General features: G+C 40.7%; 1 protein-coding gene across 1 annotated transcript in view; it reads right to left on the bottom strand.

Moving 5' to 3' along the window:
* Positions 1-25,674, bottom strand: part of LOC133820457 (uncharacterized) — a 46,196-nt gene that overhangs the window by 1,976 nt on the left and 18,546 nt on the right. The window lies entirely within an intron of this gene.

Genomic DNA, 25,674 nt, shown 5'->3' with positions numbered 1-25,674 from the left:
TTAAGGTATTTTATTCTTAACATCTTATAACCAAATATATTTATGATTAAAATTTATAGTTTAATGACTCTATTAACTTTATATTCTTAGGCTACAAGCGAGAAATTCAAAAAAAATACGGACAAAGCAACTACCCCACACTTGTAGTCACAAAGGTTATGCAAGATTGATTGATGAATTGGTAAAGCCAAACATATTTACAGTTGTTTTATTATAGAATTTGGTTTAGATATTTTTTTAATTTATTTCTTATTTTGATAGATGAACCATAGTGAAACCAATACACCACCTTCTAGAGTTGATGTTTGGACCAAAGCACATAAGAAGAAAAATGGTGAACCAGTAAATTCAGAAGTGGCTGAAGCTTTTGTATACACCTTGCCCTTTCAAAATCATGTGACTATAGTTTTAACTTACTCATTTGTTTGAATACATTTATTGATAATATTTATTTTTGAAGGAATTGGTTGAAGAATATAAGAAAGATCCTGCTATGTCTTCAACTACAAGTGTTAATGAAGACATCCTCACAAAAGTCCTTGGTCCTGAAAAATATTCATACATGAGAGCTTTCGGAAGAGGAGTTACTCGGTCAAAGTTGCAAATTGTGTCAGAAAAAGATGACCATTTGATGAAGATAGAAGGTCAATGCAAAGATTTGAAAGACAAAATGCAACACATGGAGCAACTCATTGTTTCTTTAATGAAAAATCAAGTAAGTATTTTGATGCTGAAACTATATTTTCATGTGGCTGAATTGCAATAATAACTAAGATTCATGTTTAATTTTTTGGTTAGTCTTTACTTTTGTATTTTTTTTAATTTTGATGTTGAATTCATGTCTTTCTATCTTACTTGTAAATAGAATACATCTACTCAGAGCGAGGAGCAATCAAATGTCAATGTTCAATCAAATTCTCATGTTCATTCCACTCAGGTAATTATGATACTAATTATATCAAAATGATAAAATCTAAAACATATAATATTCAATATAAAATCATTTACTGCTGCTGAATTTGTTATATTGATATATTGTTAGAGTGTCAAGAACCACACATTTGGCTCAAAATGCAAAATATTTACTATAACTTTTTTTATGTACTCTTTTAGTTTACTATAACTTTAAGTTGAAGCATTACTTATTTAAATTTTGTTGTAGCTAAACAAATGGACTCACAACAAAGACAAGTGCACAAAGGATGATGAATTGAAGGATGGAGCAAGTTTCACGCATGGTTTACTTTTGTGTATCTTGTAATGTTTCTATTTTTCATTTTTGAAGTAAAAATTGTTCAAGATTATAAAACTTTATTATGTTATGCTTTCAAACTTAAGTTAGAACTAAGATCTCATGAAGTAGACACATTCATGGTTTGAATTAGTTATTGTTTAATGTAATACTTATGGTTTATCAATCTATTGAGAATTACATTTTATGATTAATTTTGAATTTTTTTTTTATCAAAATACAATAATGAAAATCTTTTAATTAAAAAAAAACCATATAAGTATACTTATCAAAATAAAATTTAAAATTTTATTACTATATGTTATGATTTAAAAACATATTATAAGCGTAAAAAATCATTATGGTTTATATAATATAACAAACTAAAAATGTTATCAAAATAATCAAATGTAACAGTTGAAAAGTGTTATGAAAAAAGTACAAGATTAAACTTCAAATTTATAACCAAAAACTTTATCTAAATGTTATTATTTGAATATTATAGCACCTAAAAATGTGTTATTGAATAGTTTAAGATAACACCGAACATAACATTCAAAAACTGTTATAGAAAAGACTGGACTTTTAATAACATGGGCTACGTTAGCATTTTCAGAAGTGCTATCAATAGTCCCGGTTAGCAGTTTTTAAGTGTTATGAATACTGTTTTTTCTTGTAGTGCTCATATGGTAAGAAATGTAGATCACCCGTTCATTGGGATGAAATGGGTGAGAGGTAGTATCTGGGTCCTGAAGCGGTCCAGGCGACCAGTGATGCCATTGAGAAGATTATAGCTCAAATGCTCACCTAACAAAGTACACAGAAAAGCTACGCTAATCCCAAACGTAGGAATGTTGAGTTCCAAGTCGGTGTTTGCGTTTTTCTCCGAGCTTCACCAATGAAATGTGTAAAACAATGTGGAAAGAAGAACAAGTTGAGCCCTAAGTTCGTGGGACCTTTCGAGATCCTAGAAAGGATTAGGATGTAACTTACAGATTGGCTTTGCCGCCAGCTTTGTCAGGAGTTCATGATGTATTCCATGTATCGGATACAACACATGTGCTGAGTTATGAGAACCTAGAGTTACAAAACGATTTGTCCTATAAGGTGAAACCGGATTGGATTCTAGACAGGAAGGAAAAATTCTTGAGGAACATGACTACTCCTTTGGTTAAAGTATTATGGAGGAACATTAAAGTAGAATATGCGACTAGGGAGAAATTTCGAGGACGAAATTTCTATTAGGAGGGGATAGTTGTAGCATCCCAAAACTTCTAGTAGAATTAAGTGCTTTGATTAGCATGCCAGAATGACATGTGGAGTAATTATGTGTGAATTAATGGATTTATGTGATTTATATGATGATAGGATTGAGTATGCATGATTTTGTGTATTTAATGTGTTTAAAGACATGCTTTTGTTAAAAATGCACATTTTTTGTAATTTTGACCCGTTGAGGGTATAATAGTAATTTTTATGTGTTACGTGCTTGGGACCAGATTATTATGTGGATATATGTGATATTCAACATAAGTGGATCCTTTCGAGTGATTTTAGCTAGAAAAGTCTTAATTGGGATAAATTCCCAACTCACGTCGAGCCTAGGGTTATTTTGGGAATTTTGCACTATTTTGGGAATTATTGGTAAATGAAATATTTATGGGGGAAAATATTTATGTTTGTAAGATTATGGAATTGAATTTGGAAATTAAGGTGTAATTTGAGGTTTAGTGAGAATTTAAGCTAAATGACCATTTTGCCTTTTGGGTAATTTGAAGAGAAGTTATGAGAGGTAAGGAAAAATGGTCATTTGACCAAAGGATTAGAAAAATGGGTAGCAATGGTTCCTTTCACATGAGACACTTCCTTATTATTCTAGGTTAGTCTCAATTTGCTAAACACACATACACAAGAATATCTAACTAATCAAGGCTTGGGATTATGCTTAATCCTTGAGGAAATTGGAGGAAGTGTAATCTTTAGTTGGAGTTGGCAGCTGCTGGGAGTCCATTTCACATAGGGAATTTGAAAATCACAGCAAGGTGAGTTCCTTGTTGTAGCTTCTTTTGTTGTTTTTCATGTTCTTGATAAGATTTTTAGGATTATGTAAATTTTGAAGGTTTTATGCTTCTAGGGTGTTTTTGGTATTGTTGTTGTTGGTGAAAAAGTGATTGGTGGCTATTCTAAGCTTGAGATTGAGTTTGAAACTCACAAATTTGGCTTGGATTCTCTGATTTGGGGTAAATTTCTAAGTTCAAAGCTCAAAATTGTAATTTGTGATTTTAGTGTGTTTTTGTTTAAGTAATGAGTACTTTGAAGTTTGGGGTTTGTTTTACTATTAAGTTTAAGGTGATTTGTGGTAAAAAGATATATTGGACAATTTGTTTAGGTCGAGTTTTTATTATGAGTTTGTAGGTGAAAGTCGCAAGATTGATTTGGGAATGAATATAATAATTTTGGGCTCATTTTGGGTTTCTGGTGACCTACCACGACCGCGCTAGGGTGTAGCGCGACCGTGCTAGTGTCCCAAAAAGTAGGAGACTTTGAGTTGAATTTTGGGTTTCCAGGCCACCGGTTCGACTTTGCCAGGGCCAGGCACGACCACTCTAGTATCCCAGAAACCTAATTATTTATGTGTGTGCGACCGCACTAGAGGCAAGCACCATCGCTTTAGGTGCCCAGAAACATGAGTTTTCTTAATTTCAGGAAAAAAGACTCGTAGTTCCTAGGATCTATTTTGGGGGCCCTGTTGGAGGCTCGAGGGTCAATTTCATTACCTCGTTGACTAGAATTAGTGGTCTCAAAGGATAGGGTTTTGATTTCAACTTGGGATTTACACTTAATCCCTAATAAGTATATCATTCATTTTGTGACTAGGATTTCCGCAAGGCTTAGGAAAGGATCGCACTCGAAGTTGTTTCATCTTTTTCACAAGACTTGAGGTAAGAAAACTGACACATGCATTGTAATTAGGGCAATGGCTCTGACTGTTGAACGTGGTTATAACCATGTACTAATTCTAATTAGAATTATGTATTCATGTTATTGTGATTGCATCAGTCGTTTCTGTTGTCATATATTTGTTTTTGTGTGATCCACAAGAGGGCCGTAATCAGCAGTATTCAAGAAAAATGTAGGACGTTATGGCAGGGCCACTACGGGGTTGCAGTATGAACCTATTCGGCATAGGCCTTATAACTTGTTGGAAAGTTAATGTGAGTTAATTTATAATCAATGAAGCATATATTTGATGTTAATGCTTATTTGAATACTTGGTTTGACTTGTTGAATTTTATTGCTGGACCTTGGCTCACGTGTGCTTTGTGGTGCAGGTAAGGGCAATGGAAAATTGGACAAGCCATGAGTAGGAGAGCTCTAGGGGCAGCTTGTACATAATCAATTAGCTAGGCTACCACGGTCGAGATTTATTTTGAGAGACTTAAGATATAACGTCCTAGATAGCGAAGACCGTTACACTATGTACTATAAATAGTGTCAGACTTGCTAATCATGTCCATTGGTTATAAACGTGTAACTAAGGTTAATGACAAGGGTTGTGGTTAAAATTTTTGGTCAAAAAGAAACGTTGGCTTTCATTTAGAAGTTTAGTATATACATGGGATCCCAAAATAACATAATAGGTGTTCAAAAGGTTATATACAAGTCAAAATACAAGCCAAGCCGACCTAGGAGGCAAAATAGGGGATACAACCCTATTTCCACAAAGATAACCCCGACCGTGGTGGTTGGGAAGCCGCATATGTACACACCACCACCGAAGCTCTCCAGCTCAGGGGTGGTCAAGCTTTTCCTTCCCCTTACCTGCACCACACGACACCTATGAGCCAAGGCTCAACAAGAAACTGTAAACAAGTGCATGAAAAGTAAATATAGATTCAAAATGCATATCTAGCATGCCCAGTAGTAATAACCTACTTATGCATGCATACAATTACAAATAAATGATTATAGGATCATCTTGGTCCCACTGCCCTGGATAGATGACCGTAGAGTCAACCCGGGGCCCTATGCCCTAGCTAAGTGACCATAGAGTCATCCGGGGACCTTTGCCCTACCTCTGAGTAACTAGCCACAGAGCTAGCCATGCGCTTCGTTTTTGAAAACGAACATAGGGTCGCCCAACGTATAGTATGTCCCTGATTAGGCCTAAGCCTCTCGACCAGCACACAACGCGCTATTTTCGTCCTTGACCAATAAGTCAATGCCTTAACCAGATATTCAGACAACAAGAAAAACAAATAATCAGATATATATAAGAATACTTTTCATAATACAAGAATGCATACATATTAATGCCAATTAAATAAAAACATAGTAATAACCATGTTCCTTAATGAGGTCAAGCCCTAATCACGTAGATAATAACATTTAACACGTACTGGGTGCAGTTTTCTTACCTCAAGTCCAAGTGCGATGTATAATAAGCACGATCCTGGTTTCGTGCCCGTGGCGGTAACCTAGTCACAACAATAATATAGAATCCCGTCAATAATGAGAGACTAAAGGCTTCCGAACTGAGTTCTAACCTCGAACCCCCTAAGTGTGAGTTCCCGCACTCAAGACCTTCTTGGGGCTCAAAAGCCCTTCAAGCGTCGCGTCCCATGGTCGAAGAGCTGCGATAAGACCCCTACGTAGAGAGCCCAAGGGCTCTCATTTGGAACACTCGCGCCTCGACTCAAACTGGAGGTTTAACACCTCCTTCTCCTTTTCGTTCATGAGTGTCGCGGTGCCCCAAGAACAAGGTCGCGACTCGACATGACAACCCAGTTTGTCCCTCGTTTTCTTCAAGCAAAATCTCCCCCAAAACCCAACCAAACATAGCCAATTCTCAAAAACAAAGTTCCCAATCAACTCAACACTTTAACACCAAATATACCCATAATGGGCTAAACTACGAAAATTTCTCTTCTAATAAGAAACGGGCCCACATGCATATTTAACGCACCTAAACATGCATATCTAGTCATATTATAATATAACTCACGTAATCATATAATGATACAGATATATATCACATAAACACATATTGCATAATTAAATCACATATATTCAAATAACTCTCCATAATTTTCCATCTTGGCCTCCTAATCAAGGCCCTAAGCCTTATTAGGTAATTGGGGACGTTACAACTAGCCCTCCTTACACGAATTTCGTCCTCAAAATTTTTACCTGAACAGCTCGCAATGCTGATCCCGCATATCTGACTCTAGCTCCCAGGTCTCTTCCTCGACCTTGCTGTTCCTCCATAATACCTTAACAAAAGGTATAGTCTTGTTTCTCCAGACCTTGTCCTTTTTGTCTAAAATCTGAACTGGTTGCTCCTCATAGGATAAATCTGTCTCAATTCCAGATCCTCGTAACTTAACACACGAGTCTCATCTGATACATACTTCCTTAACATAGAAATATGAAATACGTTGTGCACACTAGATTGTGACGGGGGTAAGGCCTTCCTATAGGCCACCTGACCGATCCTTTCTACGATCTCAAATGATGCAACAAACCTAGGGCTCAACTTGCCCTTCTTTCTAAATCTGTTCACCCCTCTCAGTGGTGAAACACTAAGGAAGACATAGTCTCTCTCTTGGAACTCCACATTCCTCCACTTTGGGTCTGGATAAATTTTTAGTCTACTTTGAGATGTGAGCATCTGAGATCTAATCTTTTCAATAGCCTCAGTTGTCCTCTGAACTGCCTCAGGACCCAAATATTTCATCTCACCAATTTCATCCCAATGAATGGGCGATCTACACTTCCTACCATACAACATCTCATAAGGTTCCACTCCAATAGTTGACTGGTAGTTGTTATTATAGAAAAACTCTATTAGAGGCAAATATTTACTTGAGGACCCTTCAAAGTCCAATACACATGCTCTCAACATGTCCTCTAATATCTAGATAGTCCTCTTAGACTGATCATCAGTCTGAGGATGATAAGCTGTTCTGAAATTCATGTGTATACCCGTCGCCTTCTATAAATTTACCCAAAAATTGAAAGTAAAGATATGGTCCCTATCTGACATGATAGACCTCGCAGTCCCATGAAGGCGTACTATCTCTCTCACATAGAGATTTGCATACTGATCAATTGTGTAGTTCATTCTCATTGGTAAAAACTGAGCTGACTTCATATACCTGTCCACGATGACCCAGACTAAATCATGCTGGCCCACCGTTCTGGGCAACCCTACCACGAAATACATCGTGATGTCCTCCAACTTCCACTCTGGGATATCCAAAGGTGGTGGTAGGCCTACTCATCTCTGATGCTCTTCCTTGACTTGCTCACAGGTCAGGCACTTTGCCGTGTACTCAGTCACGTCCCTTTTCATCCCAAGCCATCAATATAAAGCTTTTAGATCCTGGTACATCTTCAAGGTGCCTGGATGTAGAGAATAAGGGGTAGTATGAGATTCATCTAGAATATCCCATTTGATCCCAGTGTCAATCGAAACACAAATCTGATCATTGTATCTCAACAAACCCATATCTGACACTGTATAGTCCTTAGCCACTCTAGCCAGGACTTTCCCTCTAATCTTTCCTAACTATGGGTCACTCAACTGTATCTCTTTGATCCTCTCTAAAAGAGTAGACTAAAGGGTGATGTTGGCTAACTGGCCCACCACTAGCTCAATACCTTCTCTAGTCATATTCTTTGCCAACTCTCTAGATATATGCCTAGAAGTGTACAGATGTCCTGGACCCTTCTGGCTTAAGGCATCTTCCACCACCTTGGCTTTCCCGAGGTGATATAGGAATTCACACTCATAATCCTTCACCAGCTTTAACCAACGCCTCTGTCCCACTTTCAAGTCCTTCTAGGTGAAGAAGTATTTCAAACTCTTATGATCGATGTATATCTCACACTTCTCAGCATACAAGTAGTGCTACCACACGTTCAGTGCAAAAACCACAGCTTCAAGTTTTAAATCATGTGCGGGGTACCTCTGATCATATTCCTTCAACTGATGTGATGCATAGGCAATCACCTTTCTAGTTTGCATAAGGACACAACCTAAATCCTGTCTCGAGGCATCACAATAAACCACAAACTTGTGTTGAGCTGTAGGAAGACGCAAAACTGGAGCGATGGTCAAATTATTCTTCAGTCCATGGAAGCTATCCCACATCTGTCTAACCATATAAACCTCTGATTCTTGCATTTCAACTCTGCCAGTGGTGATGCAATCTTGGAAAACCCTCCACAAAGCGTCTATAATTACCTGCCAATCCCAAGAAACTTCTAATCTCTGAAGCATTCTTTGGACTCGGGTATATTTTTTTAGGAAAAGTACTCGACATAATAGAAATTGTGAGAACCATTTTTGAGGGTCCTCACCTCGGCAGAGAGAGTATTTGCATGAGGAAAATATACCTAAGAACTACGCCAAGAGCCCGACGAGGTTATAGTTAACAAGGAGAGGCCAATCAATACACCTCGTATAGAAGATCAAAGCATAACATTCATGTGAGAAGATTGCAAGCACGTTCATTATTCTAATAACGACCCATTATTCATATCAATTATGATAACTAACATGAAGGTATTGCAGGTTTTGATCATTAATAAAATTCTAGTCAATATCTTATGAAAATCTTGCCTATAAAAGATGAACTTGTTAGCTCATGATGTACAGCCATGCACCACCACGATATACAGACTCAATGGCAAGAGTTTTGTCCCCATGGGATCCATAATATTACTAGTCATCCGTTGGAGACGCCCCATGTGATCTATAATTTCAATAAGTTTTTATGAAATTTTTTGGTGTTATTGCCTCACTTTTGTTCTGTACGAGCTTAGTTTAGGTTTTTACTAGGCTAAAAACAATAGCACTAGAAACAATTAGAAATAATGTACAAAAAATGGGTTATTTTCTGGGTTTAAAGGGTGAATATTTAAATTTGTGGGCTTGAAGACTCAAGGGCTTGAGGTTCATTTTTGGGTAGCTTAAGGGTCATGGTATTGGAGTGTTTTTGCATTAAACTGCTTTTCAAAACCACTATGTCTGACTAAAATCTTCGTCATTTCCCCTCAAAAGAAAAAGATGGTGACCGTCTCCTCTTCTCAAGGCAAGGAGAAGAAGGTCACCCCCAAGATCCCCATTCCCCACTTTGGTATAGTGGTGGAGAAGGAGATCGAGGTAGGACCTGATAGTTTCATTGAGGCCGAGAGGATTGTTTCTTGAATTCATTCTCAACCCAAAGTGAATAATAATATGCTATTTTAGGGGATCGAGATGAATCCTAACTTCTATGCTTGACCTCCATTGGAAGGTGAGCGAAGCTGTAACGACCCAAATTCGCTAATAAGGCTTAAGGGCCTTGATTAGTGTGCCAGGAGGGCAGGTTGGGATTTATGTGTGGTTTTAGGAATTAAATGCATGATTATGATTTAAATCATGTTATGTGACTATTTGATTATTTGATTATTTGAGATGCATGACTATGTATATTAGTATGCATGTAGGCCCGGATTGTGTGTGAAGGGCATAATTGTAATTTTGGCCATGTTGGGCACAACTGTATTAATATGTGATGATTTTTGAGACCACAGTGGTATGTGGGTATTTCCGTGATTGGTAACTTTCGGCACGAGGCGATCCTAGAGCTGAATAGCGGGGAAAGTCACAACGGGGCATTATAATTTACTTTGGGCAAGTCAAGCAGTATTTTTGATATTGGGTTATGAAAATAAATAATTGGAGATATATTTGAGGTTAGGATGTCTAGGCGGGAATACTGGGGGATTTTACCATTTTTGCCTCGGGGATATTTTGGTACCCCGAACCTTGAAGTAACCAACTTAAGTTATAAAAACAAAACAAATAAACCATTTGGAGACTTAGAGAAACCGACCCAGCCTCCACCCTCTCCTCTTCTTCTTTCTTTCCTCTTTCTTTCATGAAATCCACAGAAATCTTAGGAGAAATCAAGCTTGAATTTCTTAAAATTGATGGTGGGATTTGGAGGTTTAGCACAAGAGTTAACCAAGAACAAATCAGGGTAAAGGTAAGCAATTAATTCTTTTTCTCAAGTTAAATTTCTGAGATTTTGTTGGGTTGTGAATGTTTATGGGTTTTTGATATTCAAGGTGGAGTTTGAGGCTTGAAACTTTGAAGATAGGTCATGGGATCCTTTGGGAAACGATTCTACAACTTAGGTAAGGTTTAAATTAAAGTTTGATGGTTGAAATTGAGAATTTCTATGGTTGGTTTTGAGTTTTAGGTTTGAAATTTCAGAAATTTGGAATTTGGATCTTGGTGAGTGTTAGGTTGGATTTTTGGTGGAATTGTGTTGTTTAAACCATCCTAATGTTGTGATTATTAATTGGTTTTGAATTGGGAGCTTTGGGATGGCTTTAGGTGAGATTTTAAGCTTGAAAATGGTAGGTTTTTCTGGGTTCGAAGGGTCGGGCCGCGGCATAGTTCTTGGAGGGCCGCGGCCCTTGAAGGCTAAGTTGTGCTGAGGATGGAGGGCGGGCCGCGGCATGGTCCTTGTAGGGCCGCGGCCCTTACCTGTTTCTGGGCGTTTTTGTGGCCCTGTTTGGGGGCCATGCCGCGGCATGGTTGGGCCATGCCGGGGCGCTTAAGGAATTTTGGGATTTTGAGAATGTGGGCTTGGGAATTTAACCTAGGGTGCTCGGGGTTGAGTCTTTTACAATGTTTGGTGAATTTCAACGTTCCGAGTACTAGAACTTGGTTTAGAAACTCATTGGAGATTAATCTTATTGGTATCCATTATCTTGGTTGTGACTAGGTGTTAAGCTAGTGCTCGGGAAGTGGATCGTGCTCGGGGGCCGTCATTTTTCTATTTAAAGCATTTGGAATTAAGGTAAGAAAACTATAACACCCGAGGTTAGGGCATGGCCCCAGATTGTATTATGTGAAAATGTTTAAACCTTAAATGAATCATGATGTGTGTGAATGATTATTTCGAATGTACTATATGTGTGATTATGATGAAATGAGCGGCAAGGGCCGAGTACGGCGTAAGCCGGGGCGGCCGTGGGCCGAAAGTAACACCTAGCACATGGGATGCTATAATCAGGGCGGGGCCCGGTGGATTCATGTGTTATGCTATAATCAGGGCGGGGCCCGGTGGATACATGTGTTTGCTTAGTCTAATGGTTGACTTGTTTATCTGTAGATTATCTGTTATGATAAAACTGTATACATTGCATATGTTATGTTCTGCATGGGTTTTCTTGCTGGGCTTCGGCTCACGGGTGCTCCGTGTTGCAGGTAGGGAAAAGACCGAGTCAACCAACCATGAGTACGGAGAGCGTGAAGCGACGCGTACATGTTTGGCCTGCCCGACTGCTTTGGTTGGGGGTTTATTTGAAAATGGCTGTAATAATCTATGATTTTATGATTTATCAACTGTAAACTTATTTCAAGATGTAAATAGTTTTCAAACCTTATTTTTGGGATCCCAAAGGTTTAATACTAGCAGTTTTAAATGAAACGACGCATTTTCTAAGATTACAGCCTTAAAGTTTAATTAGTCACACTTTTGTCTCAAAACCTCGGTTAGCGAGTTCTTTGCACACTGTTTTGTCTTAAAAATCACTTAGTAACGGCTCTAAGGAAGTAGGGCGTTACAACTTGGTATCAGAGCGAGCCAAGGTTTATTGGTTCTGGAGATCGACCGAACATGTACGCTCGCTGTCAGTGACAAGCTCGACTCAGGGTTGGTTGGTATGAATGATTGACATGACTGAATATATGTTTGAATGCCCTGTTTTCCTGCTTATTTATATGGAGCATGAGGAATGAGATGACATATGCATGAGATACTGATAGGGCCTGGCCCTTGACTATTGCATGTTGAGATTGATGCATGCTGAATAATACTATTATGCATATGGATGAATATTGGCATAATGGTTCGCATATTGAGTGTATGTGGTTAATTTTCTGAATTAATTCATTAGTTATATCTGTTTATTTGCTTGTGTGAAGCATGTTGAGATCTGGGTATACTTGGAGATGATGAATTTGGTAGCTAAATGTATATCATTATGGATTTGACCTAGTATATGCTTGTGTGTGCATTATACCTGTGGATGTTTGGACCTAGTGGTGGTTTGGTTCAGAGTAGGGACCACAGAGTTCAGGAGTTGGGTCAGTTTTGACAGGTGAACTCGTGTTGTTGGTTCTTAGAAGGGTTTGTGGACCTGATAGTGTGTGGAGAGAGGGATTCTAGGTATAAGTTGGAGTTGGGATCTCCAGTTATCCCAAAAAGCAGCAGCAAAGGGTCACTAGGGTGTGAGTAAGCTGTGGAGTTTGTCAGTTGTGACGGGATAGAAGGATAGCGGATTTCTCTGGGGAAATAGCTGATTTCGAGGTTTTGACAGTAAGGTTACCAGTGTTGGTTTACTGTGAAGTATGGACAGATAAGGGTACTATATGAAAGGCTTAAAGGGTGTTATCCTCGGGTTTTGAGGAGAATTCGAGTTGACAAGGAATTTATCAATAGATGAGCAGAGTTAATTCCACCCATGGTTAAGAGGATGAGAGATCCTGATTAGAGGGTTATGTTAAATGTTGAGGCAGAGGGATGCCTGGAATTGGTACTTGGGCTGAGGTACTGGCTTAATGGGTTGGAAAGAACCTAGATGATGAATGGTTAGAAGAGATTTTAAAGACATGATTAGAACCGTGGAGGCGGGCAAATGTTTAAGTCTGGTTTGGACTGTTAGGGGTAACGACAGCGTAGATCAATGGGTTGGGGAATTGGATAGTTCATTTCAGAAATTTATACAAATGGATGTATCTGGAATTGGTGGCGACCCATTTAAGGACATGAGATCTGGAATAGTCTAAAGCATTGGGCTGCTTTGAGGAAAGAGTTTTCGTTTGCATGTGGATGGCGGAGAAGGCCATGTTGTTCGAGGAACTGATGGTTGATGATTAGAGCATGAGTGCTAGAGCCGCAAGGGCGGTGCTCCCTTTGATGGAATTAGTAAAGATAGATTCGTGATAATCAAGTTGAAAGAACCCCGGTTAGTGTTGTGGCTTCTGGATTGCCAAGAAATAGGGGAAAAGTATGACTGATGAGATGGTACTTGTATTGATAGAACGCAGTGAGGTCGGATTCTCAATTTTGAGGGAAAAAGGACTCCAGACAGTGCTTGGGCACCTAGATTGAGATTGGAAAGAAGCCGGATCGAAAAGGTAGTTATCGGGATGGCGACAGGAACCAGGAGGTTAATTGGTATGCACATGAGGAAGAGGATGCCACCTGAGAGGAGGTCAGGTGAGGGCATGACTTCTACGTAGAATGACTCGAGATGTTAGGATGGATTTCCCATGGTGCGGGAAACGGAGAACTGGAATGCATCGATACATTCGAGGTTCGAGGCTGAGTCCTCAAGGATGAGTATTTAACTGACGAGCTTATGCGTTGGGCATGTAACGAACTGGAAGGGCTCGGTGTTGAGAATGTTCCGAGAGGGAGATGGACATAGAGAGGTTGCCTCAATGGTGCCATTTGAGAGGCTGAGGACAGTAATACTTATTGAGAAGGAATTAGAAACTCTGGCAGATGGATTGTTGAGGATATCATCTGGAGTACGTAAAGGAGACAGAGCTAACCAGTGGAAAAGTTATGTGAGTATGCAAAGAAAGATTTAGGGAATACTTCAAGGTCAGACTACAGATAGGATTGGTATAAGGGATGATGTAGAAGACGGTTTTGGCCGACAAAAAGTCTATTGGAGCAATCGAAGGAATCTGAGCCTGGTGTAGCTAGTGTGTTATACTGCGAGGATTGCTAGTATCGTCGGGTTAGGACGAAAAGTACAATGTTGGATGCAAGATGGGACGATGTCCCCAAGAGTTGATTTGTGACTTGTTTATTACCAGATGGAAACTAAGGATAGAGATATTTCGTGGATTGTCTAGTTTGCGCCGGCTAGAGTGTGAGGAGTTGGTAACAAAGATTCTGGAATGGTTCAAGCTACAGCGGCACAGGTAAGTTCTTTAGACAGAGAATGCATGAACGGTGTGGGCAAGTCCCCTTCAAGCTCACGAGCAGTGCATGTGGATTACTCCCAGACGGAAATGGTGAGCAACTGATTATTATGCTGAAGACGTTAGTACCCAGAAGGCAGAGTCTTAGGTAAGGTTCTACGGAGTGTTAGTTGGGTGTCGTCAGGAGTTCTCAGATTATAGCTGCAAGAAGAAAGGACAGGTAAGAGAAGAATTGATCTGAAGCCGCAAAGAAGCTAATGAAGAGCGTCTGAAGGATTGAAAGCACAACAAGACTGGTAAGCGCGTCATCTATTGCATAAGCACCTCCGGTGATTTCTACATCAAAGATGAGGAGAACAGTAAAACTTGAGGTTAGACGGATTGAGTGGTGTCAAATCAGAAAGAAATTCAGAAGACAAGGTAAGATTTGATTGGTTACGGACGATGATGGAATTTGCGTGTGTTTTGGTTAAGTAAAGAGTGATTGCATAAAGGACCTGATCTATGGTAGGGTTATGGATATGTGGGAGTGTACCATGATTGGACACGCCCAGGAATAATTGACGCGAGGATGGATCGAACCTGGCGGGAGGTGAAAGAATGAACGTGGTTGATATACTTGGAGCGTTAAGTTAACAGTTATGCATATCAAAAGGTGCTTGAGTATTGGGTATTAGTAAGAAAGATAGCGTTGAAGACACAGAGGTGGTGAAAAGTAACGGACAGATGATCTGTGTTTGAAATCCTCGATTGAGCGAGGGGAGTTATAATTGGAGACGGAACTCCTAGCTGTGAGGCGTGTGTCAGTCAGGGGATAGCGCCATAGACTGTAATAGAGTGGACAAGGCGACGACTGAGTTTGGCGTAACGCTAGTAGGTATGATTAGCTGGTGAGTGTCAATGATCTATGGAATTCAAAGTGTTGGCTTGAGATGAAGCAGGGAAGGACCCTGCTAAGGTAGTACAAGTTGGGATACCAGGAATGGATAAAGGATCCAATTAGATTTGATTTTTGAATGAGAATTCTGAATGGATATCATTCCACCTCCTTGGGTACGTCGTACCAGGAGGGTCGAGCGGGTGACAGAATCTAGTGTTTTCCTTTGGACCCTGAGGGGTTAGGTGATGTGGTGGTGTGTCGTGGGAATAAACCACAATAGACCTTAAGTAAGGCGTTTGGACATGAAAAGTTTTAACTCGGTTGTTTGAGTTAATGTTGTTGGGTCAAGTGAACTGGTTTCGGGATAGAACGTCGATGATATCGAATTGAGACCCTATAGTATTTTAAATTTTGGAATGGATTTAGAGAACGAAAAGAACAGAGTGGGAATCTGGGATTATCAGTTGATTGCAAGTGAAGTGGCAGTCTGAAAGCTTATCGGATATCTTAAGGAATTAAGCGCTGAGTAGGCGAATACTTGAGGTATTAAGGGAAGTGTAATCCCTGTTGAGTTGGTCGTGGTGGCAAATGCTGGCGTCTTGTTAAAGTAACACGACATAGGACATGGTAAGAGGTGAAGGATAGTGAATACTACGATTTGGCATTGGTTCAGAGAGAGCGTCGAAAAGGTTGTTGGAACTCTTAAGGCAGGAGTGTCTGCCTATTTGAAAGCATAAGAGCTGGTAAATTGTTAAATTATGAGGAAACAAAGCTCCGGAAGGAAAGAGCTGCATCTCTGCACAATAACAGACGAGGATCTGTAAGGTGTTCAGAGAAAGAAGGGGGAGTTCTGACTCTTGATTCAGCATAAAATTCTGAACTTGTACTAAGGGTTAGGCCAGCGGGGCCTACAAGTTGATCCCACCTGGTAGAGGTGATGACTTTTGGGTATCTCTGGAATCAGGAATAAGACAACGAATTGGTCATTGTAATCTAGGCAGACCCTGAGGCTTCAGCAGGGTTGCGGTGTAAATAAGAGGCTATCGAGTGTATGGCCGTTAGACAAGATCTTGTGGGGCAAGATTGTTGCGCCTGGAAGAGAGTTGTTGGAAACTAAAGTAAAGGCGGTGGACCTTGGGATTCAGGGTCAGATTTGCGAGTTTCCTGATTGATGGGTTTGGATAAATTTCGAGGACGAAATTTTTATGAGGAGGGGATAGTTGTAACGACCCAAATTCGCTAATAAGGCTTAAGGGCCTTGATTAGTGTGCCAGGAGGGCAGGTTGGGATTTATGTGTGGTTTTAGGAATTAAATGCATGATTATGATTTAAAGCATGTTATGTGACTATTTGATTATTTGATTATTTGAGATGCATGACTATGTATATTAGTATGCATGTAGGCCCGGATTGTGTGTGAAGGGCATAATTGTAATTTTGGCCATGTTGGGCATAACTGTATTATTATGTGATGATTGTTGAGACCACAGTGGTATGTGGGTATTTCCGTGATTGGTAACTTTCGGCACGAGGCGATCCTAGAGCTGAATAGCGGGGAAAGTCACAACGGGGCATTATAATTTACTTTGGGCAAGTCAAGCAGTATTTTTGATATTGGGTTATGAAAATAAATAATTGGAGATATATTTGAGGTTAGGATGTCTAGGCGGGAATACTGGGGGATTTTACCATTTTTGCCTCGGGGATATTTTGGTACCCCGAACCTTGAAGTAACCAACTTAAGTTATAAAAACAAAACAAATAAACCATTTGGAGACTTAGAGAAACCGACCCAGCCTCCACCCTCTCCTCTTCTTCTTTCTTTCCTCTTTCTTTCATGAAATCCACAGAAATCTTAGGAGAAATCAAGCTTGAATTTCTTAAAATTGATGGTGGGATTTGGAGGTTTAGCTCAAGAGTTAACCAAGAACAAATCAGGGTAAAGGTAAGCAATTAATTCTTTTTCTCAAGTTAAATTTCTGAGATTTTGTTGGGTTGTGAATGTTTATGGGTTTTTGATATTCAAGGTGGAGTTTGAGGCTTGAAACTTTGAAGATAGGTCATGGGATCCTTTGGGAAACGATTCTACAACTTAGGTAAGGTTTAAATTAAAGTTTGATGGTTGAAATTGAGAATTTCTATGGTTGGTTTTGAGTTTTAGGTTTGAAATTTCAGAAATTTGGAATTTGGATCTTGGTGAGTGTTAGGTTGGATTTTTGGTGGAATTGTGTTGTTTAAACCATCCTAATGTTGTGATTATTAATTGGTTTTGAATTGGGAGCTTTGGGATGGCTTTAGGTGAGATTTTAAGCTTGAAAATGGTAGGTTTTTCTGGGTTCGAAGGGTCGGGCCGCGGCATAGTTCTTGGAGGGCCGCGGCCCTTGAAGGCTAAGTTGTGCTGAGGATGGAGGGCGGGCCGCGGCATGGTCCTTGTAGGGCCGCGGCCCTTACCTGTTTCTGGGCGTTTTTGTGGCCCTGTTTGGGGGCCATGCCGCGGCATGGTTGGGCCATGCCGGGGCGCTTAAGGAATTTTGGGATTTTGAGAATGTGGGCTTGGGAATTTAACCTAGGGTGCTCGGGGTTGAGTCTTTTACAATGTTTGGTGAATTTCAACGTTCCGAGTACTAGAACTTGGTTTATAAACTCATTGGAGATTAATCTTATTGGTATCCATTATCTTGGTTGTGACTAGGTGTTAAGCTAGTGCTCGGGAAGTGGATCGTGCTCGGGGGCCGTCATTTTTCTATTTAAAGCATTTGGAATTAAGGTAAGAAAACTATAACACCCGAGGTTAGGGCATGGCCCCAGATTGTATTATGTGAAAATGTTTAAACCTTAAATGAATCATGATGTGTGTGAATGATTATTTCGAATGTACTATATGTGTGATTATGATGAAATGAGCGGCAAGGGCTGAGTACGGCGTAAGCCGGGGCGGCCGTGGGCCGAAAGTAACACCTAGCACATGGGATGCTATAATCAGGGCGGGGCCCGGTGGATTCATGTGTTATGCTATAATCAGGGCGGGGCCCGGTGGATACATGTGTTTGCTTAGTCTAATGGTTGACTTGTTTATCTGTAGATTATCTGTTATGATAAAACTGTATACATTGCATATGTTATGTTCTGCATGGGTTTTCTTGCTGGGCTTCGGCTCACGGGTGCTCCGTGTTGCAGGTAGGGAAAAGACCGAGTCAACCAACCATGAGTACGGGGAGCGTGAAGCGACGCGTACATGTTTGGCCTGCCCGACTGCTTTGGTTGGGGGTTTATTTGAAAATGGCTGTAATAATCTATGATTTTATGATTTATCAACTGTAAACTTATTTCAAGATGTAAATAGTTTTCAAACCTTATTTTTGGGATCCCAAAGGTTTAATACTAGCAGTTTTAAATGAAACGACGCATTTTCTAAGATTACAGCCTTAAAGTTTAATTAGTCACACTTTTGTCTCAAAACCTCGGTTAGCGAGTTCTTTGCACACTGTTTTGTCTTAAAAATCACTTAGTAACGGCTCTAAGGAAGTAGGGCGTTACAACTTGGTATCAGAGCGAGCCAAGGTTTATTGGTTCTGGAGATCGACCGAACATGTACGCTCGCTGTCAGTGACAAGCTCGACTCAGGGTTGGTTGGTATGAATGATTGACATGACTGAATATATGTTTGAATGCCCTGTTTTCCTGCTTATTTATATGGAGCATGAGGAATGAGATGACATATGCATGAGATACTGATAGGGCCTGGCCCTTGACTATTGCATGTTGAGATTGATGCATGCTGAATAATACTATTATGCATATGGATGAATATTGGCATAATGGTTCGCATATTGAGTGTATGTGGTTAATTTTCTGAATTAATTCATTAGTTATATCTGTTTATTTGCTTGTGTGAAGCATGTTGAGATCTGGGTATACTTGGAGATGATGAATTTGGTAGCTAAATGTATATCATTATGGATTTGACCTAGTATATGCTTGTGTGTGCATTATACCTGTGGATGTTTGGACCTAGTGGTGGTTTGGTTCAGAGTAGGGACCACAGAGTTCAGGAGTTGGGTCAGTTTTGACAGGTGAACTCGTGTTGTTGGTTCTTAGAAGGGTTTGTGGACCTGATAGTGTGTGGAGAGAGGGATTCTAGGTATAAGTTGGAGTTGGGATCTCCAGTTATCCCAAAAAGCAGCAGCAAAGGGTCACTAGGGTGTGAGTAAGCTGTGGAGTTTGTCAGTTGTGACGGGATAGAAGGATAGCGGATTTCTCTGGGGAAATAGCTGATTTCGAGGTTTTGACAGTAAGGTTACCAGTGTTGGTTTACTGTGAAGTATGGACAGATAAGGGTACTATATGAAAGGCTTAAAGGGTGTTATCCTCGGGTTTTGAGGAGAATTCGAGTTGACAAGGAATTTATCAATAGATGAGCAGAGTTAATTCCACCCATGGTTAAGAGGATGAGAGATCCTAATTAGAGGGTTATGTTAAATGTTGAGGCAGAGGGATGCCTGGAATTGGTACTTGGGCTGAGGTACTGGCTTAATGGGTTGGAAAGAACCTAGATGATGAATGGTTAGAAGAGATTTTAAAGACATGATTAGAACCGTGGAGGCGGGCAAATGTTTAAGTCTGGTTTGGACTGTTAGGGGTAACGACAGCGTAGATCAATGGGTTGGGGAATTGGATAGTTCATTTCAGAAATTTATACAAATGGATGTATCTGGAATTGGTGGCGACCCATTTAAGGACATGAGATCTGGAATAGTCTAAAGCATTGGGCTGCTTTGAGGAAAGATTTTGCGTTTGCATGTGGATGGCGGAGAGGGCCATGTTGTTCGAGGAACTGATGGTTGATGATTAGAGCATGAGTGCTAGAGCCGCAAGGGCGGTGCTCCCTTTGATGGAATTAGTAAAGATAGATTCGTGATAATCAAGTTGAAAGAACCCCGGTTAGTGTTGTGGCTTCTGGATTGCCAAGAAATAGGGGAAAAGTATGACTGATGAGATGGTACTTGTATTGATAGAACGCAGTGAGGTCGGATTCTCAATTTTGAGGGAAAAAGGACTCCAGACAGTGCTTGGGCACCTAGATTGAGATTGGAAAGAAGCCGGATCGAAAAGGTAGTTATCGGGATGGCGACAGGAACCAGGAGGTTAATTGGTATGCACATGAGGAAGAGGATGCCACCTGAGAGGAGGTCAGGTGAGGGCATGACTTCTACGTAGAATGACTCGAGATGTTAGGATGGATTTCCCATGGTGCGGGAAACGGAGAACTGGAATGCATCGATACATTCGAGGTTCGAGGCTGAGTCCTCAAGGATGAGTATTTAACTGACGAGCTTATGCGTTGGGCATGTAACGAACTGGAAGGGCTCGGTGTTGAGAATGTTCCGAGAGGGAGATGGACATAGAGAGGTTGCCTCAATGGTGCCATTTGAGAGGCTGAGGACAGTAATACTTATTGAGAAGGAATTAGAAACTCTGGCAGATGGATTGTTGAGGATATCATCTGGAGTACGTAAAGGAGACAGAGCTAACCAGTGGAAAAGTTATGTGAGTATGCAAAGAAAGATTTAGGGAATACTTCAAGGTCAGACTACAGATAGGATTGGTATAAGGGATGATGTAGAAGACGGTTTTGGCCGACAAAAAGTCTATTGGAGCAATCGAAGGAATCTGAGCCTGGTGTAGCTAGTGTGTTATACTGCGAGGATTGCTAGTATCGTCGGGTTAGGACGAAAAGTACAATGTTGGATGCAAGATGGGACGATGTCCCCAAGAGTTGATTTGTGACTTGTTTATTACCAGATGGAAACTAAGGATAGAGATATTTCGTGGATTGTCTAGTTTGCGCCGGCTAGAGTGTGAGGAGTTGGTAACAAAGATTCTGGAATGGTTCAAGCTACAGCGGCACAGGTAAGTTCTTTAGACAGAGAATGCATGAACGGTGTGGGCAAGTCCCCTTCAAGCTCACGAGCAGTGCATGTGGATTACTCCCAGACGGAAATGGTGAGCAACTGATTATTATGCTGAAGACGTTAGTACCCAGAAGGCAGAGTCTTAGGTAAGGTTCTACGGAGTGTTAGTTGGGTGTCGTCAGGAGTTCTCAGATTATAGCTGCAAGAAGAAAGGACAGGTAAGAGAAGAATTGATCTGAAGCCGCAAAGAAGCTAATGAAGAGCGTCTGAAGGATTGAAAGCACAACAAGACTGGTAAGCGCGTCATCTATTGCATAAGCACCTCCGGTGATTTCTACATCAAAGATGAGGAGAACAGTAAAACTTGAGGTTAGACGGATTGAGTGGTGTCAAATCAGAAAGAAATTCAGAAGACAAGGTAAGATTTGATTGGTTACGGACGATGATGGAATTTGCGTGTGTTTTGGTTAAGTAAAGAGTGATTGCATAAAGGACCTGATCTATGGTAGGGTTATGGATATGTGGGAGTGTACCATGATTGGACACGCCCAGGAATAATTGACGCGAGGATGGATCGAACCTGGCGGGAGGTGAAAGAATGAACGTGGTTGATATACTTGGAGCGTTAAGTTAACAGTTATGCATATCAAAAGGTGCTTGAGTATTGGGTATTAGTAAGAAAGATAGCGTTGAAGACACAGAGGTGGTGAAAAGTAACGGACAGATGATCTGTGTTTGAAATCCTCGATTGAGCGAGGGGAGTTATAATTGGAGACGGAACTCCTAGCTGTGAGGCGTGTGTCAGTCAGGGGATAGCGCCATAGACTGTAATAGAGTGGACAAGGCGACGACTGAGTTTGGCGTAACGCTAGTAGGTATGATTAGCTGGTGAGTGTCAATGATCTATGGAATTCAAAGTGTTGGCTTGAGATGAAGCAGGGAAGGACCCTGCTAAGGTAGTACAAGTTGGGATACCAGGAATGGATAAAGGATCCAATTAGATTTGATTTTTGAATGAGAATTTTGAATGGATATCATTCCACCTCCTTGGGTACGTCGTACCAGGAGGGTCGAGCGGGTGACAGAATCTAGTGTTTTCCTTTGGACCCTGAGGGGTTAGGTGATGTGGTGGTGTGTCGTGGGAATAAACCACAATAGACCTTAAGTAAGGCGTTTGGACATGAAAAGTTTTAACTCGGTTGTTTGAGTTAATGTTGTTGGGTCAAGTGAACTGGTTTCGGGATAGAACGTCGATGATATCGAATTGAGACCCTATAGTATTTTAAATTTTGGAATGGATTTAGAGAACGAAAAGAACAGAGTGGGAATCTGGGATTATCAGTTGATTGCAAGTGAAGTGGCAGTCTGAAAGCTTATCGGATATCTTAAGGAATTAAGCGCTGAGTAGGCGAATACTTGAGGTATTAAGGGAAGTGTAATCCCTGTTGAGTTGGTCGTGGTGGCAAATGCTGGCGTCTTGTTAAAGTAACACGACATAGGACATGGTAAGAGGTGAAGGATAGTGAATACTACGATTTGGCATTGGTTCAGAGAGAGCGTCGAAAAGGTTGTTGGAACTCTTAAGGCAGGAGTGTCTGCCTATTTGAAAGCATAAGAGCTGGTAAATTGTTAAATTATGAGGAAACAAAGCTCCGGAAGGAAAGAGCTGCATCTCTGCACAATAACAGACGAGGATCTGTAAGGTGTTCAGAGAAAGAAGGGGGAGTTCTGACTCTTGATTCAGCATAAAATTCTGAACTTGTACTAAGGGTTAGGCCAGCGGGGCCTACAAGTTGATCCCACCTGGTAGAGGTGATGACTTTTGGGTATCTCTGGAATCAGGAATAAGACAACGAATTGGTCATTGTAATCTAGGCAGACCCTGAGGCTTCAGCAGGGTTGCGGTGTAAATAAGAGGCTATCGAGTGTATGGCCGTTAGACAAGATCTTGTGGGGCAAGATTGTTGCGCCTGGAAGAGAGTTGTTGGAAACTAAAGTAAAGGCGGTGGACCTTGGGATTCAGGGTCAGATTTGCGAGTTTCCTGATTGATGGGTTTGGATAAATTTCGAGGACGAAATTTTTATGAGGAGGGGATAGTTGTAACGACCCAAATTCGCTAATAAGGCTTAAGGGCCTTGATTAGTGTGCCAGGAGGGCAGGTTGGGATTTATGTGTGGTTTTAGGAATTAAATGCATGATTATGATTTAAAGCATGTTATGTGACTATTTGATTATTTGATTATTTGAGATGCATGACTATGTATATTAGTATGCATGTAGGCCCGGATTGTGTGTGAAGGGCATAATTGTAATTTTGGCCATGTTGGGCATAACTGTATTATTATGTGATGATTGTTGAGACCACAGTGGTATGTGGGTATTTCCGTGATTGGTAACTTTCGGCACGAGGCGATCCTAGAGCTGAATAGCGGGGAAAGTCACAACGGGGCATTATAATTTACTTTGGGCAAGTCAAGCAGTATTTTTGATATTGGGTTATGAAAATAAATAATTGGAGATATATTTGAGGTTAGGATGTCTAGGCGGGAATACTGGGGGATTTTACCATTTTTGCCTCGGGGATATTTTGGTACCCCGAACCTTGAAGTAACCAACTTAAGTTATAAAAACAAAACAAATAAACCATTTGGAGACTTAGAGAAACCGACCCAGCCTCCACCCTCTCCTCTTCTTCTTTCTTTCCTCTTTCTTTCATGAAATCCACAGAAATCTTAGGAGAAATCAAGCTTGAATTTCTTAAAATTGATGGTGGGATTTGGAGGTTTAGCTCAAGAGTTAACCAAGAACAAATCAGGGTAAAGGTAAGCAATTAATTCTTTTTCTCAAGTTAAATTTCTGAGATTTTGTTGGGTTGTGAATGTTTATGGGTTTTTGATATTCAAGGTGGAGTTTGAGGCTTGAAACTTTGAAGATAGGTCATGGGATCCTTTGGGAAACGATTCTACAACTTAGGTAAGGTTTAAATTAAAGTTTGATGGTTGAAATTTAGAATTTCTATGGTTGGTTTTGAGTTTTAGGTTTGAAATTTCAGAAATTTGGAATTTGGATCTTGGTGAGTGTTAGGTTGGATTTTTGGTGGAATTGCGTTGTTTAAACCATCCTAATGTTGTGATTATTAATTGGTTTTGAATTGGGAGCTTTGGGATGGCTTTAGGTGAGATTTTAAGCTTGAAAATGGTGGGTTTTTCTGGGTTCGAAGGGTCGGACCGGGGCATAGTTCTTGGAGGGCCGCGGCCCTTGAAGGCTAAGTTGTGCTGAGGATGGAGGGCGGGCCGCGGCATGGTCCTTGTAGGGCCGCGGCCCTTACCTGTTTCTGGGCGTTTTTGTGGCCCTGTTTGGGGGCCATGCCGCGGCATGGTTGGGCCATGCCGGGGCGCTTAAGGAATTTTGGGATTTTGAGAATTTGGGCTTGGGAATTTAACCTAGGGTGCTCGGGGTTGAGTCTTTTACAATGTTTGGTGAATTTCAACGTTCCGAGTACTAGAACTTGGTTTAGAAACTCATTGGAGATTAATCTTATTGGTATCCATTATCTTGGTTGTGACTAGGTGTTAAGCTAGTGCTCGGGAAGTGGATCGTGCTCGGGGGCCGTCATTTTTCTATTTAAAGCATTTGGAATTAAGGTAAGAAAACTATAACACCCGAGGTTAGGGCATGGCCCCAGATTGTATTATGTGAAAATGTTTAAACCTTAAATGAATCATGATGTGTGTGAATGATTATTTCGAATGTACTATATGTGTGATTATGATGAAATGAGCGGCAAGGGCCGAGTACGGCGTAAGCCGGGGCGGCCGTGGGCCGAAAGTAACACCTAGCACATGGGATGCTATAATCAGGGCGGGGCCCGGTGGATTCATGTGTTATGCTATAATCAGGGCGGGGCCCGGTGGATACATGTGTTTGCTTAGTCTAATGGTTGACTTGTTTATCTGTGGATTATCTGTTATGATAAAACTGTATACATTGCATATGTTATGTTCTGCATGGGTTTTCTTGCTGGGCTTCGGCTCACGGGTGCTCCGTGTTGCAGGTAGGGAAAAGACCGAGTCAACCAACCATGAGTACGGAGAGCGTGAAGCGACGCGTACATGTTTGGCCTGCCCGACTGCTTTGGTTGGGGGTTTATTTGAAAATGGCTGTAATAATCTATGATTTTATGATTTATCAACTGTAAACTTATTTCAAGATGTAAATAGTTTTCAAACCTTATTTTTGGGATCCCAAAGGTTTAATACTAGCAGTTTTAAATGAAACGACGCATTTTCTAAGATTACAGCCTTAAAGTTTAATTAGTCACACTTTTGTCTCAAAACCTCGGTTAGCGAGTTCTTTGCACACTGTTTTGTCTTAAAAATCACTTAGTAACGGCTCTAAGGAAGTAGGGCGTTACAGAAGCTGCACGCCGTTGGAGGACGACTTTGGGGCCTGGAGTGATGAACACCTGAAGGCAGGTGCCTTCCTCCAACTTCATCAATATTTCATAGACTTCATGAATTACATGAAGCCTGCCCATTTCCAGCTCCCACCAAATTCCTATTGCCTCCTAGTAGGGTTAAATTATCTATTCTTCATGAACAAGTGGGAGGTCCCCATTCTAGGGGATGTTTTGTAATTTTTTTTGTT

This window comes from Humulus lupulus, chromosome 1 (genome assembly GCF_963169125.1).
Source record: "Humulus lupulus chromosome 1, drHumLupu1.1, whole genome shotgun sequence".
NCBI lineage: Eukaryota > Viridiplantae > Streptophyta > Magnoliopsida > Rosales > Cannabaceae > Humulus > Humulus lupulus.
The sequence above is the reverse complement of the archived record's forward strand: the minus strand, read 5'-3'. Positions and strand labels throughout refer to the sequence as shown.